At 46.6% G+C, this 18,860-nt stretch overlaps 1 protein-coding gene across 3 annotated transcripts in view; it reads right to left on the minus strand.

Moving 5' to 3' along the window:
- The window catches only part of MLLT10 (MLLT10 histone lysine methyltransferase DOT1L cofactor), a 785,717-nt gene that overhangs the window by 101,794 nt on the left and 665,063 nt on the right, over positions 1-18,860 (minus strand). The gene's annotated exons all lie outside the window — the stretch shown is intronic.

An 18,860-nucleotide genomic window follows, 5' to 3' on the forward strand; every position in this document is an offset into this window, starting at 1 on the left:
GGGATAGTGATGTTGGGGGTTTGTTGAGGATTTCCTTTGAGATGATCAGAATGGGCTCGGGGGTTCCAGGCATTCCTCGGGACCCCCATAAGGGATCAATACTGTCAGTCAAGCCACTACCCTTGAAAAATCCGGAATAAAGTGCCCATAGTAATTGGCAAAACCCACAAAGTACTGGAGAGCTTTAAGGCCCGAAGACAGTTAAGTAATGCAGCAAACGTATATGGATCCATCTCAAAGCCTTGGCTTGAGATTATATAACCCAAGAAATGGATCTGCTTTTGCTCAAACATGCATTTCTCAAATTTAGCAAAAAGTTGATGTTAGCAAAGTCAAGCAAGGACTTCTGTAATATGGTGCCCATGAGTTGTCAGATCTAATGAAAAAAACATAATTTCATCAAGTTAGACTACTTACACACTGTGAGAGGAGATCCAAAAACATGTATTTAACAGAAAGATGTATTTAACAGAAAGATGATTGGCTGCATAGGGAGAGGAATGGTCAGCAGAAAAAGGGAGGCTTGGAATACTGTGTACAATTTTGAAGACCACACCTTCAAAAGGATAAAAACAAGATAGGGTCAAGTCCAGAGGATGTCTACTAAAATGGTCAGTGGTCTTTGTTCTAAAGCATATGAGGAAGACAAAGATCTAAACATTTATACCCTAGAGAAAAGGCGAGTTAGGGGAGATATGATAGAGATATTCAAATATTTCAAAGGTTTCCTTACACAGAAGGTGCACCTTTTACAATGGAAATGAGACTCTAGAAAGAGGGGTCATGAGATGAGGTTGAAAAGGGGGTAGACTCAGGAATAATCTTGGAAACATTTCTTTACAAAGAGAGCGGTGGATATGTGGAACATTCTCCCAGTGGAAGTGGAGACAAAAACAGCATCTGAATTCAAGAAAGCATGGGATAATTATAGGAAGTAATGAAAATTATAATGCTAAATTAATTGGACGGAGAGGCAGACTGGATGGGCCATAACGTCTTTTTTTGCCTCCATGTTTCTGTGTTTCTAGCAGAGGCATTAGGAGTCCAAATGGCATAATAGTGTATTTATAATGGCCATCCCTGGTATTAAATGTGTTTTTTTACTTATTCCCTTATCTAACCCGGATGAGGTTACAAGCTCCTCCTAAGTCCAATTTAGAGAAAATCTTAGCTCCTTCAAGCTTATCAAAGAGCTCAGAAATTAATGGCAAGAGGTAACAACATTCAACAGTAAACTTGTTAAGATCCTAGTAGTCAGCGAGTGGCCTAAGGGAGCCATTCTTTGGTACACAGAAGAATCAAGTTTGCTTATTATAAACAGGGGTTCTCCATAGAAGAATGAATTAGCCATGGGGGCCCTGTGAGAGAACGAGAAAGGAGTGAGAGAAAGCCGCCCTGGTTCGGAGCGCTGAGACTGTGGGAAAGAGCCAGCTGAGCTCCCTCCGAGAATGGTGAGAGTGAAGGTGAGCCTGATTACAACCAGCTGATTCAGCGTTCCTGACGTCATCTACCAGGGACCGGGTCCTTAAAACCCGAGGAGCGTCGGCGACTAGAGGGGCCCTGTGAGAGAACGAGAAGGAGTGAGAGAAAGCCGTCCTGGTTCAGAGCGCTGAGACTGTGGGAAAGAGCCAGCTGAGCTCCCTCCGAGAGAGTGGTGAGAGCGGAAGAGAGCCTGATTACAACCAGCTGATTCAGTGTTCCTGACATCATCTACCAGGGACCAGGTCCTTAAAACCCGAGGATTGTTGGCGCGCTGCCTAAGTCGTGCATGCCGAAGGGGTGTGCATGGCTTAAACCGGCTTTGATCGTGAATGACTGCGGCTGGCTGGAAAAAACTCTAGGGAAGTCTCTTTACAACTTATTGTTTCGAATCTATGGGTCGGAAAAGGAAAGCACGTTTTGTTACCTCGTCTCCATTCACTGTAAAAACAGGTCCCATGGACGCTCATATTAATCGGCAGGGAACGCCGTGTATGGACTCTATCCAAGACATCTCTAATGCCTCATTAAGTGCAGGCAATCGACCGACTCATCCACAACCACCAGGAAACATGGAACCAGGCATCCAGCGCTTGTACCACCTCGATGGCAACCTCCTCCACCAAGGCTCTGGTGGTGCTCGTCCCGTGCTGGCTCAGGGGTCTGTCAGCCATTTTGGAATTGGCTGCCTTCCCTGGGTGTTTTTTTTCCCATTGTGGCTTGACCGACATTTCGCCGCTGTGCTTCAAAAAAAATCAGCCAGGTGCTGTTGGGTAGCCACGAGGGAGGCTATGTGCTGTTTCCTGCGCCGGGGAAGTGCCAAAAAACAGTGCTATTTGGTCTGTTTCGGAGGGGGGACCGGGAGGGGGTAAGGCACACGTCTTACCCATGCATCGGATCACGTGGTCTCTCTTACATTTGTTTAATGGGGTAAGCCAATTGCCTAGTGGGGGTCAGTGGTTTATAACGGTCTCTGACTTTGGCTGAAAGAGTGATCTAATCCTGTTGGCATAACAAAGCGCAGTTGCCTACCTGTAACAGGTGTTCTCTTAGGACAGCAAGATGTTAGTCCTCACATATGGGCGACAGCATCCGATGGAGCCTGGCACGTAAAACTTTGACTGGCACACTGAGCGTGCCCAGCATGTCACTATTCGTGCATCCACGCAAGGTTCCCCTTCAGTCTTGTAACATAGAGAAAAAATATGAGAGAAAAAATAAAACAAAATGGAAGGAGAACCCAACTCCATAGGGAGGAGGGTGGGATTCCTGAGGACTAACATCTTGCTGCCCTAGGACAATACCTGTTACAGGTAAGCAACTGCTTTTCTCCTAGAACAAGCAGGATGGTAGTCCTCATATATGGGTGAATACCAAGCTCCAGGCTGTCCCCATCCGCCAGGTACGGCCAACAGGTACCGAAACAACTTGCCAATGGGCATAACAACAACAGCAGTATTGTTGGCCAACAGATGATGGCCTGGCTCCCAACCAGGGGCTCTAGGCAGGAGAGTTGAGTTCAAGTTTGGAAGAGATTGCGAAGGATGGACTGGCTGAAGGCACTGTCCTGTCAACCATCCTTGTCCAAACAGTAGTGGGCCGCAAATGTGTGAAGGGAACTCCACGCTGCTGCACGGCAAATTTTGATGACAGGAACCACTTGCAGATGAGCCACAGATATCGCCATGGCCCACAAAGAGTGAGCTTTGATTCAGTCTTCCAACTGAAGGCCATCTTGCGCATAGCAGAAGGCGATGCAATATGCCAGCCAATTGGATAGTCTGTTTACCCACTACCATTCCCAGTCTATTGGTATCGAAGGACACAAAGTGCTGAGTGGACTGCCTGTGACCGGCTGTGCATTCTAAATAGAAAGCCAAGGCCCTCTTACAGTACAAAGTATGAAGAGACCGTTCCCCTGGGTGGGAATGAGGTATGGGAAAGAAGGTGGGTAAAACAATGGACTGATTGATGTGGAAATCAGTCACAACCTTAGGCAGGAAACTTGGGGTGCGTACGCAAGATCACACGATCATGAAAAAACCTTGTGTATAGCGAGTATGTAACCAAGGCCTGAAGCTCACTGATCCTACGAGTCGAAGTAATCGCCACTAGGAAAAGCAACTTTGCTTATCGTAAACTGTGTTTTCCATAGATAGCAGATGAATTAGCCATGCTGTCTGGGTACGTCCTCCGTGCCACTAGGTGGCGGAGCTCTCTAAGATCACCCAAAGTCTTTTGGTGAGGGGTTCCTCCCTGCATACCAGCCGTGTCTCCTCAAGGCTCCTCAGTCCGTATCAAAGCGAGATGAATGCGATGGCGAACTGTCCGGGGAGGTGGGCGGATCAGCATGGCTAATTCATCTGCTATCTACGGAAAACACCGTTTACGGTAAGCAAACTTGCTTTCTTCCCCATAGATAAGCAGCTGAATTAGCCATGCTGTCTAGGAGTCACCAGCTGAAGTATTGAGCGTGTAGTTATGTGAGTATATAGAGATATGGAATCGGATGCTCAATACTATAGGATAGGCGGACAGTTCCTAGGAGTGAGTGGAAGTAGTAGTGTTTTTTGTTAGGATTATCCGCCCCATCTCTGCATCATCTTTGGTTTGTTTGTCTAAACAATAATGAGATGTGAAAGTGTGCAGAGATGACCATGTAGCTGCTTTACATATATCTGAGATAGGCACATTATGAAGATGTGCAACGGAGGCAGCCATCGCTCATACTTGGTGGGTTTTGGGTGTGGAGGATAAGGATTCAGAATGTTTTAGGTAGTAGAAACGTAATCAATTAGTTACCCAGGATGATAAGGTTCGTTTAGAAATGGGACGTCCTGGACCGTTTGAATTGAATGAGAGGAAAAGTTGTGAATGTCTGTTGGGAGACTGAGTTCTGTTCTTGTAATATGCAAACGCATGTTTGCAGTCCAATGTATGGAGACGCCGTTTGCTATCATTTGCGTGCAGAATGGGATGGAATGTTGGCAAGGTGATGGTCTGATTAAAGTGAAAAGTGGAGACCACTTTTGGAAGGAAATTAGGGTGTGTACGTAGTGTCACCTTGTCATGGTAGAATTCCAGATAAGGTGGGTAATAAACTAGTGCTTGAAGTTCACTGATTCGCCTTGCAGATGTAAGGGCGACTAAGAATAGTACTTTCCAGGATATGTAGCGAAGATGGCAGTTGTCCATTGGTTCGAAAGGTGGTAACATAAGTTGTTCAAGCACTGAGTTAACATCCCATGGAACTGGTGGTTTCTTTAAGGGGGGTCGTAGATGAAGAGCACCCTTCATAAAGTGAGAAATAAGGGTATGACAAGCTATTGACTCTCCATTTATAGGAGCGTGGTAAGCTGCTGTAGCACTAAGATGAACCCGAAGAGAGGCAGTGGCCAGCCCCTGAGTATAAAGTAGATGGAGGTAACTTAGAAGAAGTTCCGGTGGACACGTTAGTGGGTCTGCGTTCGTTGAGGAGCACCAAGATACATAACGTGCCCATTTGCGGTGGTAGTTTTAGCGTGTTGGTTTCCTGGACGTGATGAAAATATCTTCCAGCTGTGGAGAGAGGTTCAGATTTTGGAACGTGACCCTTTCAATCTCCATGCAGTGAGATTCAGTGATGCATGAAGTGGGTGGAGCATTGATCCTTGTTGTTGGGTGAGGAGGGTTCGAACATTCCCTAGATGTATCGGTTTGCAAATTGACAATTGGACCAGATAGCTGTACCACAGTTGACGTGGCCATGCTGGAGCGATGAGAATCAAGTTGGAATTGTCCTCGATGCATCTCTGTACTGTTCGGGAGATCAGTGGAATAGGAGGGAACACGTAAAGAAGGTCCTGAGACCAGTCCAGGAGGAAAGCATCTTGTGCCATCCAGTATGTGCTGGGATACACTGAGCAAAAAAGGTAGACTTTCTTGTTGTATTCTGTCGCAAAGAGGTCTATTTGGGGAAGACCCCAAATGGAGAAGAATCGATTGGCGACAGTTTGATCGAGTTTCCACTCGTGGGGGTAAAAAATTCTGCTCAACTTATCTGCCTTCGAATTGTTGATTCCGGGTAGATAGGTGGCTTGGAGAGAGATTGCCTTGGAAATGGGCCCAGTTTAGAATCTGTATAGTTTCTCTGCACAGGTTTCATGAACCTGACCCGCCTTGCTTGTTTATATAAAACATTGCCACTTGATTGTCGGTGTGGATCATGATGACATAGCCTAGTATGGTGTGTTGAAAGGCCTGCAGGGCATACTTGATAGCTCTCAATTCTAGGAAGTTTATGTGATAATTGCGTTCGTGGGTGGACCACAACCCTTGAGTCTGAAGGTTGGAAAGATGGGCTCCCCATCCTCTGGGGGAGGCATCTGTCGAGAGAATGAGTTGGTGTCGTAAGGGCCTGAGAGGTGAGTCCTGTGATAATGCCGGTGGGGTTAGCCACCAGTGGAGGTCAATTTTCATATTGGTTGTAAGTTGTACAGGTGTTGATAAGGGACTTAGAAACTGAGACATTGTTTTTTCAGGTCCCATTGTAGACGACAGATGTGCAGTCTCGTGTATGGGACCACATGGATGCATGCTGCCATATGACCCAGTATGGTTAAGACTTGACGGGCCGACGTTTTGGCAAGTGGTAAGAACCATTGAGCCAGTTTGGTGGGAGCTAATGCTCGAGGTTGTGGCAGGAAAGCTTTGTCTTGAATAGTGTCTATAGATGCCCCTATGAAGGTGAGCGTTTGTGTCGGTAGCATATGTGACTTTTCGTAATTTATGAGAAGACCTAGATTGTCCAGGCAGTTTATTGTTTGAAGTAAGCTGTTCCTCAGAAGGACTGGATTGGGGCTACTAAGAGCCAATCGTCGAGATACGGGAATATTTGAATCCCTTGTCAACGTAAGTGTACCACCATTACTGCTAGACATTTTGTGAATACTCTGGATGCGGAGGAGAGACCGAATGGTAGAACCTTGTATTGGAAGTGTCTCTGGTCCACCTGAAAACAGAGGTAAGTCCAAGATTTGGGATGCATTGGTATGTGGGTATATGCATCTTTCAGATCTATGGAGCACATCCAATCCCCCGGTTGTGGGAAGGGGAGGATGGATTTGAGAGAAGTCATTTTGAATTTCTCTTTCGTTATGAATTTGTTGAGGGAGCGGAGGTCCAAAATAGGACGGAGTCCCCCGATTTTTTGGGAATGAGGAATTATTGTGAATAGAAACCCTTGTGAAGTTGGGAGGGAAGCAACTCCCATATGCAGTGTTAATGGAGAAGCTGGTATACTTCCTGAAGGAGAGTTTCTTTGTGAGATGAAATTTTGGGTACCACTTGATGTGGTAATGCGAGAAGGAGTGTAAAGCTGAGAGAATATCCGTCCGTATGATGTTGAGGACCCATGAGTCCGAGGTTATAGTGCTCCATTGAAAAAGAAAGCGGGACAGCCGTCCTCCAACTTTCTGGTCGGGTTATCCCTAAAAACTTTGTTGGTTTTTGGGCGGTTGAGGATCAGCCGCTTGCCGAGCCTGATGAGCATGTGGTCGTTGACGAGGCGTTGGTTGTGGTAAGACTGTTGACGAGGATATTGTTGTGGCTTGTAGGTCGTATAAGGATGATATTGTCATCTGGGACAAGGTTTCTTATAGGAACCGAAGGATCTTTTCGAGGTTGATGTCTCATGTTGAGTTAGCGAGAGTACTGCCACTTTCTGTTCCTTTCATTTAGCAACAGTCTCTGTTAGTTTGTCCCCGAACAAATTGTCTGGTCTACAGGGGAGGTTGGCCAGCTTTTCGTGAACATTATCACGTATGGCGCTAGATCGCAACCAAGCCAGTCGTCGAGCTGCAACTGCATTAGCTGATGTTTTTGCCAAAGTTTCAAATCCCTTCTTGTTGACATACCACATCACAATTTGGTTGTCCGTCCGAATCAGGACTTCCTTGTGTGACAACCAGTCCCGGAATGCCTAAAGGGCATAACGGATCGCCTGAAGCTCTAGAAACTTTATCTGACAGCAGGCTTCGTGAGCGGTCCAGTGATCCTGTGTGTAGGCCGTTCACATGGGCTCCCCAGCCCTGAGGAGAGGTGGCGCAGTCTGGAAGGGCACTCCCTGCTCCAAATTGGAGAGGTTTTCCCACAAGGACAGAGATTTCCTCAGAGGTTCCATGATGCAGAGACAGATCTCGAGGTCCTGGGAGGTCTGTTGCCACTGAAACTGCAAGGTCCATTTGTCCCCTTCACATGCACAAGTGGGTGAGAGGGGTGACATAGACTGAAGCCGCCATGTGGCCCAACAAAGGGAGCAGAAAGTGGGCACTCACATGCCGGCTGCTGCGCTCGAAGGTTGCCAACAAGGCGAGTGCAAGAGTCTGATTGTGAGGCAGAAACGCCTTTGCCTGCGCCTTGTCCAGCCTGGTTTCTATAAAGTCCAGTTGGAGAGACATGCAGAAGTGAGACTTTGGGTAGCTGATAACAAAGCCCAAGGATTGCAGTGTCTGCATGGTCAGAGCTAAAGCGTTCAGCGCCCCTGTGCGGGAGTCGCTCTTGATCAACCAGTCATCTAAGTATGGGAAGACGTGCACCACATGGTGCCTGAGGTACGCAACCACCACTGCTAGGGAAGCACTTTGTACTGGTAGGGAGCCTTCCCCACCATGAAGCAGATGTATTTTCTGTGGCCGGGTAAGATGGCTATGTGAGCGTAAGCTACCTTGAGATCAAGGGAGCAGAGCCAATCTCCTCTTTTGAGGCAGGGGGGGGGGGGATCATGGTGCCAGGAGAAACCATTTTGAACTTTCTCTCTTAAGAGAAATTTGGTCAATGCCCTGAGGTCAAGAATAGGGTGCAAGCCTCTGTTTCTCTTCGGAATGAGAAAATACCTCAAATAGAACCCCCAGCTTTGCTAAGGGTGAAAAATGGGCTCTACCACTCCTGCTGTGAGAAGGGCAGAGAGTTCTGTCCGAAGTATGACCTGCTTGGCGGATGAACCCCACGATGGACATGGAGAAGGGTTCTCTGGAAGCCATTTGAAATTGAGCCGGTACCCCTGATGGACTAAAGTAAGGACCCTTTGGTCCGAAGAGATGGCCCTTCAGTGGCGGGCGAAGTTGATAAGCCTTCTTCCTACTGGGGGATCCAGTGCCGGGGGTACATTTGGCTGATTCATGCTCCCTCGCTGCCAGTCAAAAGCCTGTAGCTGAGGTGCAGGCTGAGGCCTAGATGCTCGCTGCTGACGGAGGTGGCTTCTGGAGCTAATGTGTGGCATGCGAGCCCGAGAGGCGGGGGGATAATATTTCCTCTGCCTGTAAAAGGATTTCCTGGAGCCTGGCCTGAAAGATTTCCTGGCAGAGGAAGGAGCGTCCGAAGCGCTAGTGGAGAGCTGTTGGAAGCTTTTGTGGTGGTCCTTCAATTGAGCCATCGCATCCCGGACCTTATCCACAAAAAGGTTATCATCTGTGCATGGGAGGTCAGCCACCTTTGGACGGAGGTCAGAAGCCTGGAGCCAGGCCATTCTATGGGTGCTGATGCCCATGGCAGCTACTCAGGCACTGTCTCAAAACACATCATAGGTGGATCTCACCTCGTGTTTGCCAGCCTCCAGATCCTGCAGGACAATGGCGAAGAGCGACTCATGTTGCTGCTGCGGCGGCAAACTCTTTGTGAGGTCCTGAACCCGCTTCCATAGGTTGTACTGGGTCATATACAACTGGTAGGCAGCAATATGGGCGACAAGCATAGCACCCTAAAAGACCTTTCTGCCCAGAGCATCAAGCTCCCTATGTTCTCGCCCCAGAGGGGCAGAGGCATGAGTACAGGAGCACTTGGCCTTTTTGAGGGTGGATTCCATGACCACCGACTGGTGAGGAAGGTGCCGCCTCTCTAATCCCAAGGCTGCTGTACCAAATAGGTGGCATCCGCCTTCCTACTGACTGGAGATGTGGAGATCGGGTGTTCCCACATCTGAAGGAGAAGATCTTTAAAGATGTCATGGATAGGAACCGCCACGATTTCCTTAGGAGCACCAACAAACTGGAGTACTTCCAACATCTTGTGTCACACATCCTTCTCTGTGAGAAGTTGGAAGGGAATAGCTTTGGACATGGCCCTGACGAACCCCGCAAAGGAGAGGTCATCTGGGTGGGACCAACACCATTCCTCCAGAGGGGAAGGTTTGGAAAGGGGGTCATTTGAGAATTCGGATGAAGACTCCGAGGAATCATCCCCCATGGGTTATAAGGGCCTTCCTCCTCACTAAGGCCATTGCGGGGCTGGCGCGGGCGAGGCCTGTGGCGAACCCTAGCCCTGGGCTCCGAAGGTTTCAAAAGCACAGAGGACATCACGGGAATCGACGGTTCCCCCGGTAACAGAGGGACAGGGGGCCGTGGCAGGCCGGAGGGCCTGGGCAAAGGCTCAGGGAGCTGAAGCCTTGGAAATGTGGCACCGGCTGCATCTTTCTCCTCTGAGGATCCAATAATAGGGATCGCCTCCTAGGGGGACATTGGTGGCCGCTGGGGAACAGAAGGAAAAATATTTTCTACTTACCACGCCTAAGAGGCATCGACCGTGAAGGGGGACCTGATGATGGAACGGAGCAAAAACTCCCGAATTTAGACAAGAAAAATGAAATAGAAGCAGAGCTCCAGAACAGAGGCAACTGCACTGCAGAAAAAGAGAGACTGAAGGGGGACCTTACATGGACGCATGTATAGTGGCATGCTGGGCATGCTCAGTGTGTCAGTTTTCCGTGCCGGGCTCCATCAGATGATGTCACCCATATGTGAGGACTACAATCCTGCTTGTCCTAGGAGAAAGCCTTGCCATAGTTGGGTGAGTGGAGACAAGCAATGATGCGCAATTCCCTGATGGAGAAATTGAGAAAGAAGGATCTTGGCACTAAGCGCAGCTTGATGTATCTGAGAAGGTATTTTGCACTATGGGAGAAGGTAACCAAATAAAAGAATTCTTAGGGGCCTGAATATGATTGGGTATCAAATACATGATGAGTCACTGTTGCCATGTGACTGAGTGCAAGTGTGTTGGATGAGATGAATGTGGGATGTCTGGCAATCTTAGGGGATGGGGTTCACTAGTGGGGGAAAATTAAAAAAAAAAAAAAAAAGATGAACCTAGTACGCAAGTCTGTTGCTTGATTGCCATTAATGTTCATTGTTATTGATGGAGCTTTGTTTATGTTGACATGGTGTTCTCTGTACTTTTTTTATTGTTATCTCTTCCAATAAACATTATTGTTAAGGAGATAGAGCAGTTTTTAAACTAGAACATGGGGGAAAGTTGATAGTTGCTCAGCAGCGCATAGTTTGGAGGAAAGCATCTTAAAAAGATACTAAAATAACAGGACATCCTAAAAAGAAGTTCCAATAAAAGCATATGTAGCTTAGTTATCTAAAAGTAAAGAAAAGACTGACTTAAAACATTCCAAATTATCCCTGTCAACTGCTAAGAAAGTTGTATATACAAATAAAAATGTACCTTGAAATGTCTGTATGTTAATGCCAGAAGTCTAAAATGTAAAATAGAGAGTAAGAATGTACAGCACTGAATAAAGATTTAGATTTAACATGCATCTCAGAGACCAAGTAGGAGGAGGATAACCAATGGGACAATGTAATATACATTTTATTGCAATGACAGGGTGAATTCATTTGGTGGGGGGAGGGGGGGCGTGTGTAGTGCTTTATGTTAGGGAAGGCATAGAGTCATATGACAGTATAAACTGTGAACCACACTCAACATTGTATGGGGGAAGCAGGATATAAGTGTTGCTAAATAAACAAACAAAAGATCCTGTAGGAGACTAAATGAACAGTATAAACTTTATGGGTAGAAATTCCATGTGTGATGGGGAAGAGAATAGTGGTCCACCTGGCAAAATGAACAGACGGACAAAGAAATGGTAACAGAAATTAGGGGAAGCTAACAAATTGGATGGCACAGTAATAATAGATTTCAATTATCACAATGTTGACTGGGTAAATGTCATATTGGGCCATGCTAGGGAGATACATTTTCTAGATGAGATAAATGACTGCTTCATGGAGCAGCTGGTCCAAGAACAGATAAGAGGGAGAGCCGTTTTAGTTCTAATTGTTAGTGGTACACAGAATTTGATTCAAGAAGTAATGGTAGTGAAGCCACTCGGCAACAGTGATCATATCGCGATCAAATCTGAGTTAATAACTGGGAGGGAGGACACTAAGTAAATCTACTAGTCTAGCATTTAACTTTCAAAAGAGCGATTTTGATAAAATGAAGATAATAAAAAAAAACTAAAAGGTGCAGCTACAAAGGTAAAGAGTTTACATCAGACATGGACAATGTTAAAAATACTATCTTGCACAAACAATAGCTAGTGTAGATCCATATATCATCAGCAATCAACAAAATATTTTTAAAATATTCTATCATTCTTTTTTTAATTTTATTTTTATACTAGTTTTTAATCACTTGAGAGGAAAGACCTCAGCACTGGCTGAAAACATAACCAACTGAATCAGTGCCAGTTGTTGCAATCATAGGTCAGAAAACCTCTCATTTTTATTATTTATTTTAGAAAAACATTTCTTCTTCTGTATATATATTTTAGCCAAAAGAGCTTCTTTCAAATATTGGTAAAAAGATCCATCTGAAGAAAATAGGAAAAATCCTAAACATTGGCAAGTTAAATGTAAAAGACTGATTAGGCTGGCAAAAAGAGAATTTGAAAAGAAACTGGTTGTAGTGGCAAAACCTCATAATAAAAACTTTTTAAAATATATCTACAACAGGAAGCCTGTAAGAGAGTTGGTTGGACTGCTAGATGATTGAGGAGTTAAAGAGCACTTAGGGAAGACAAGGGCATATCAAAAAGACTAAAGGAATTCTTTGCTTCGGTGTTTACTGAAGAGAATGTTGGGAAGATATCTGTGTCAGGAACTGTATTAATGGAGATGAACTGGAAGAGCTGAAACTAATCATGATGAACCTGAATGGTGTAATAGGGCAGAATGACAAACTAAAGAATAGCAAATTGCCTGGACCAGGTGGTTTACACCCCAGAGTTCTGAAAGAACTAAATATGACAATGCAGATCTAACACAAGTAATTGTAACCTATCACTAAAATTGTCTATTGTACTTATTTATTTATTTATAATTTTTATATACCGATGTTCCTGTAAAGAATACATATCGCACCGGTTTACAAGGAACTGAACAGTCGCCTCCAGGGCGGAAATACATTAAAACAGTTGCCTCAAGGCAGAATACATTAACACAAGTATACAGGAAAACTATTAAAGAGAACTTTCATAAACTCAATTAAATGTAACTGGGAACCATAAATCAGGAACATATGTACAGAGGTAGGTATATCGTCTGTCGCTTCACCAGATTTTAGCTCTCAGGGAAAGCTTGAGTGAATAGCCAAGTCTTTAGCTTCTTTTTGAATGTTGGAAGGCATGGTTCTTGGCGGAGGTCCGGTGGGAGCAGGTTCCAAAGATGGGGACCTGCAGTGGACAGAGCTCGTTTCCTCAATGAGGTTTTTGTTGGCTGGGAGTGAAGCATGTTCTGGTATGCACTTCTGATTGGTCTATTGGAGATGTGTTGCTGTAGTTGGAAGGATAGGTTGAGGGGGGAGATGTTGTGAAGAGCCTTGTGAATCATCATGAGGGATTTAAATTGTATCCTAAATTTTATAGGCAGTCAGTGAAGATTTTGGAGGATAGGGGTGATGTGATCCCATTTTTTGGTGTTAGTGAGAATTCTGGCCGTCGCGTTCTGGACCATCTGAAGTGGTTTGATGGTGTTGGCTGGCAGGCCCAGGAGGAGTGAGTTGCAATAGTCCAGTTTAGGGAGGATGATAGATTGTAGTACCAAGCGGAAGTCTCAGAAGTGTAGAAGAGGTTTTAATTTTTTTAAGACTTGCAATTTGAAGAAGCAGTCTTTGGTAGTATTGTTTATGAACTTGGTGAAGTTGAGTTGGTTGTCCAGAAGTACACCAAGATCTCTTACTTGTGGCGTGTGGTCGATTGATGTGAAGGAGAGTTGGATGGAACTAGTTGGGTTGAATAGAGAGCACTTGTCTGGAGCTATTATGAGGATTTCAGTTTTGCTAGTATTTAGCACGAGGTTGAGGCTTGTTAGCATGTTTTTGATTGCCGAAAGGCAGCTGTTCCAGTAAGACCACATTTTGTGGAGGGATTCCATTATCGGGATGAGGATCTGAATGTCATCCGCGTATAGGAAGTGTGTTAGCTTGAGGTTAGATAGTAGATGGCAGAGTGGAAGGAGATAAATATTGAATAGTGAAGGTCAGGGGTCGGGAACCCATGGCTCGCGAGCCAGATATGGCTCTTTTGAGGGCTGCATCTGGCTCGCAGACAAGTGTCGCCACACTTCCCCGCTGACCCAGCTGCTCCCTGGTCCTCCTCCGCCCGGGCGGAACACGGCAGGACAGCTGGAGTCAGCGGCACCGGTGTGCTCTCTTCTTCCCGCCCCCCCCCCCCCCCCGCAGCCCGGAAGAGGAAGTGGAGAGTATCGGGTGCCTGCGCGGCAAGAAGAGGCCACGCTAGTGCGCTCGGCATCAGCCCGAAGAAAAGAAGACTGCAGCGCGGCTCGGAGGAAAATGAAGAGGTTCAACCGCGGCCGATGGGACTCCGCCTCCGCGAGGGCTGAAAATGAAGAGGTTAGTGTTGGGAGGAGGCTACTGCTGCCGCGAGTTCCCGGGGTGGGGGAGAGAGAGAGTGAATGAGCGAGCAAGCATGTGTGTTTGCTCGCTCATCTGGAAATGTTTTATATGAGTTTTTAATTATTGGATATTCCACTCATCAGCTGTTTCGAAATATGTTATTTTTGTTAGTACAGTTTTACTGCTGATGATTTTATATTTCTTGATTTGTTTTAGAAGGATGGGTGATGTTTCATTTTTCCTTTGTTACACTGCATTCAGAGACTCTGGCTTGTTGCAGTTTCCAATTCATTTTTTTCTGCATGCTTCTTGTTATGCGTTTTGGTCTCTTTATTCTATGTTAGGTGAGGGACAGCACGTGATTCAGGTGAGGTTTTCTGCTGGCGTGTAGTTTCTGTGTAGGACTCTATAGCAGCCTGACTTGGTCCGTTTTCCTAATAGGAGATGTATTGGTGTCTTAAGGCCTGGTGTAATATTTTCAGAGACTTATTGTACTTTAAAAGTGTGATCTTACATAAAATGCACACATTTACTTGTATTTAGTTTTAAACATATTGTATGGCTCTCATGGAATTACATTTTAAAATATGTGGCGTTTATGGCTCTCTCAGCCAAAAAGGTTCCTGACCCCTGGTGTAGGTGAAAGGGATGATCCTTGAGGTACCCCCAGCTTTGATCTGATAGGGAGTGATTCTTTGTTGTTAATCCTAACCTTGTATTGCCTGTTTTCAAGGAAAGATTTGAACCAGTTGAGCGCTGAACCTGTTATACCAATATCTGCTAGACGCTGAATGAGGCAGGAATGGTTCACAGTGTCGAACGCTGAGGAGAGGTCCAGTAAGACGAGAAGGAAATGTTGACCATTGAATATTGGAGGGTGGTCAATGGGAGACCGATCTTTAAAAAGGTCTCCAGGAGTGATCTGGGAAACTACAGACCAGCAAGCGTGATTTCAGTGTTGGGTAAAATCAAAGAAACTATTCTAAAGAATAAAAACAGATCATATTGTATAGAAAGGCACAGAGTAATGGGACACAGTTACCATGGATGTACACAAGGGAAGTATCGCTTCATTAATCTGCAACATTTTTTCAGAAGGGGTTAATAAGCATGTGGATAAGTGAGATCCAATAGATATAGTTTATTTGGATTTTTCAGAAAGCGTTTTACAAAGTCCCACATGAGAGACTCCTGAGAAAAAAAGTCATGGGATAGGAAGCAATGTCCTATTATGGAATGCAGTTTTAAAGATAGGAAACAAAGTAGGACTAAATGATCAGTTTTCTCAGTGGAGAAAGGTAAAAACAGAGGAATGTATAAGGAGTGATGTGAGCATGAGCCCTTAATACTATGGTGTAGCTGTCACTGCCTTGTGGGCAACCCCTGAGGCCTAGGCTGACAGCCGGATTATGCGCCTTGAAGCGGACCAGGCTGGAGCTTCATTTATATTTATAAATGATGTGGAACACTGCCTCCTCTGCAGGTTGAGTCCTTGGGTTCAGCAGCCAGCAGGACTTAGTTGGTTCTGAGAGTGAATTAAGACAGAGTCCAGAGACAGGCTAAGAGTCAGGGCTGGTAGCAGGCAAGACGTAGTCAATGTTCAAGTTTAAGGTCAGGTACAGGAGGCGAGCAAGGGAAAGGTCAAGTCCAAACTGAGGTCAGTACTGGAGAATCAAGTCAAAACAGAAAAAACCAGAACAGGACAGGACAGAACGGACAAGAGGAGGCATGGGAACGCAGCAAGGGACAAGACAAAACAAGGCAGGATAGGACTCAGAGGACAAGAACAAGACAATAGGGACCAAGCAAGGGCAGGAGAGGGCAAGGTTGAATGAGGCGAGACTGGAATGCTGGATGAAGCAAGACTGGATGAGTAGAGTGAGTTACACACCATGGACTGCAGGCATACCAAGGGACCCATTGTGAAGGCATCTGTGAAAGCACGGTGGAGATCACCGCGTGACATCATCAGGAGGAGCTGGACAAGTCTTCGTGCCGTGGGGCCTATTTAGTTTGGAGTCAGGCACACATATGTGCCCTAAGAAAAAGCGCAGCCTGAATTTTCATGGCATCTGGAGGTTCTAGGGGGTGAGTGCCATGACCGGCGAATGTAACAGAATGCATGCCTCAGTAGGACCAGTGCTTTTTAATATATTTATAAATAATGTAGAAAATAGGACAAGTGAGGTGATCAAATTTGCAGATGATACAAAATTTTTCCGAGTAGTGAAATAACAAGTGGATTGTAAGAAATTGCTGGAAGACACTGCAACATTGGGAGACTTGGCATCCAAATGGCAGCTGAAATACAACGGGGCAGATTTTCAAAGGGATATGCGCGTAACCCCTGAAAACCTGCCCCAAGCTCCCCCTGCGCACGCCGAGCCTATCTTGCATAGGCTCGGTGGCGCACACAAGCCCGGGGATGCGCGTATGTCCCGGGGCTTCGAATAAGGGGCTGGCCAGGGGTGTGGCGGTGGTCCGTGGGCAGGGCTGGAGGCATCACGGCAGTCCGGGGGTGGGGCCAAGTGCTCCGGCACAGTGGCCTGTGCTGGGGCAGGGAGCCGGCAGCGCGTGCAAATTACGCCTCTGTCTACACTAAGGAAAATGAAATTATTAGGTAATTTCTCCATTTCCTAGTGTGTAGCCAGATGGACTCAGGACCAATGGGATGTACAAAAGCTACTCCCGAACGGGGCAGGAGGCTGCCCGCGGTCCAGTTAGCACTGCCCTTGCAAAGGCTGTGTACTCTAAGGCCTGGACGTCCAGGCGATAGAACCTGGAGAAGGTGTGTAAGGAGGACCACGTTGCCGCTCGACAGATGTCGATGGGAGACTGTAGCTTGGCTTCCACCCAGGATACTGACTGGGCCCCAGTGGAAGGAGCTTTAACCTGAATGGGATAAAGGCTTCCCTGCCTCTGCATAAGCTCTCATGATCACTTCCTTGATCCAGCGAGCTATGGTAGCTCGCGAAGCCGCTTTGTCTTGTTTTCTTCCCCCGTGAAGAATAAACAAGCGGACTGTTTTGCGCACTGGTTCTGAACGTTCAAGATACCATACAAAAAGCCTACTGACGTTTAAGTGGCGTAGGAGGAGGTAGTCTTCCATGTCCTTGCGTCTATCAGGGGACTGTAAGGAAATGGACTGGTTCAGGTTAAACTCCGAAACTACCTTTGATAAGAAGGAAGGGACAGTGGAAAGATGTACTGCTCCTGGAGTAAACCGAAGGAACAGCTCCCGACATGTAGTTCAGAGATGCGACAAGCCAAGCATATTGCCACCAAGAATACAGTCTTCGGCGTTAACAGGTGTAGAGACAGACTGCGCAGTGGCTGAAAGGAAGGCCCTGCTAAAAAAATCCAATACTAGATTGAGGTTCCATAGGGGGGGGATCAGCCACTTTAAGGGTGGTCGGATGTTTTTAACCCCTTTTAGGAAATGGGCCAAGTCCAGATGCGTCGACAGGTGGGTTCCATTCACCTCACCCCTGAAACAGGAGAGAGCCACCACCTGGACCTTCAAGGAGTTGAGAGACAATCCTCTGTTCAAGCTGTCCTGTAAAAATTCCATGGGGAAATTGGTTGCTCACAGGGACCTCAAATATTCTCCAGATCCGTATGTACGTCAGGGATGTTGAGAACTTTCACACGAGGAGCAAGATGGTGATTATGGTCGTCGAATATCCGCGCTTTGTCAGGCGAGCCCTCTCAAGAGCCAGACTGCAAGACAAAATCGAGTTGGGTCCTTATGAAGAATCAAACCTTGTTGGAGAAGGTCCCTGTGCAGGGGGGAGGCATAGGGGGCTCTCCACGAGAAGCCTCCGCATGTCTGCATACCAAGGGCCTCTGGGCCAAACTGGAGCCAACAGAAGGCCTAATCCTCTATGGTGTTCGATCTTATGGATGATCTTGCCCAACAGAGGCCATGGAGGAAAGGCGTATAGTAAGTTCTCCACTGGCCAGGTCTGGACAAGGGTGTTGATCCCTTGGGAGTGCTGATCTCATCTGTGACTGAAGAATCAGGGGACCTTCACATTGTGAGATGTAGCCAGTAGGTCGATTGATGGAAGGCCTGTGATCTACTAGGAGCTGGAAGGCTCTGGTCGACAACGCCCATGCCCCTGGATCCAGACTCTCCCTGCTGAGAAAGTCTGCTCTGACGTTGCCTTTTCCCGCAATATGGGAGGCCAAGATCCCTTGTAGATTTAACTCTGCCCATTCCATAAGGGGGTCTATCTCCAGAGACACTTGGTGGCTTTTGGTTCCTCCCTGGCAGTTGATGTAGGCTACCATTGTTGCATTGTCCAACATCAGGCGGACTGCCTGTCCCTGGAGCCAGTGGCTGAACTGCAGACATGCTAATCTGACTGCTCGTGCTTCCAGGTGGTTTATATTCCAGCGTGCCTCTTCCTTGGTCCATTGCCCCTGGGTTGTCAATTCCTGACAGTGAGCTCCCCACCCTTGGAGACTAGCGTCCATCGTGAGGACTATCCAGTTCGGTGGGGACAAGCTTACACCCTTGCTTAGGTGAACTTCCTGTAGCCACCACTGGAGCTAAGAACATACTTCCATCAGTAGGTGGAGGCGAATCAAGTAGTCTTGAGTCAGTGGGTTCCAACGTGACAGCAGGGAGAGTTGGAGTGGCCGCATGTGTGTCTTCGCCCACAGTACTACTTCCAGGGTTGATGCCATAAGGCCGAGGA

Source organism: Rhinatrema bivittatum, chromosome 2 (genome assembly GCF_901001135.1).
Source record: "Rhinatrema bivittatum chromosome 2, aRhiBiv1.1, whole genome shotgun sequence".
NCBI lineage: Eukaryota > Metazoa > Chordata > Amphibia > Gymnophiona > Rhinatrematidae > Rhinatrema > Rhinatrema bivittatum.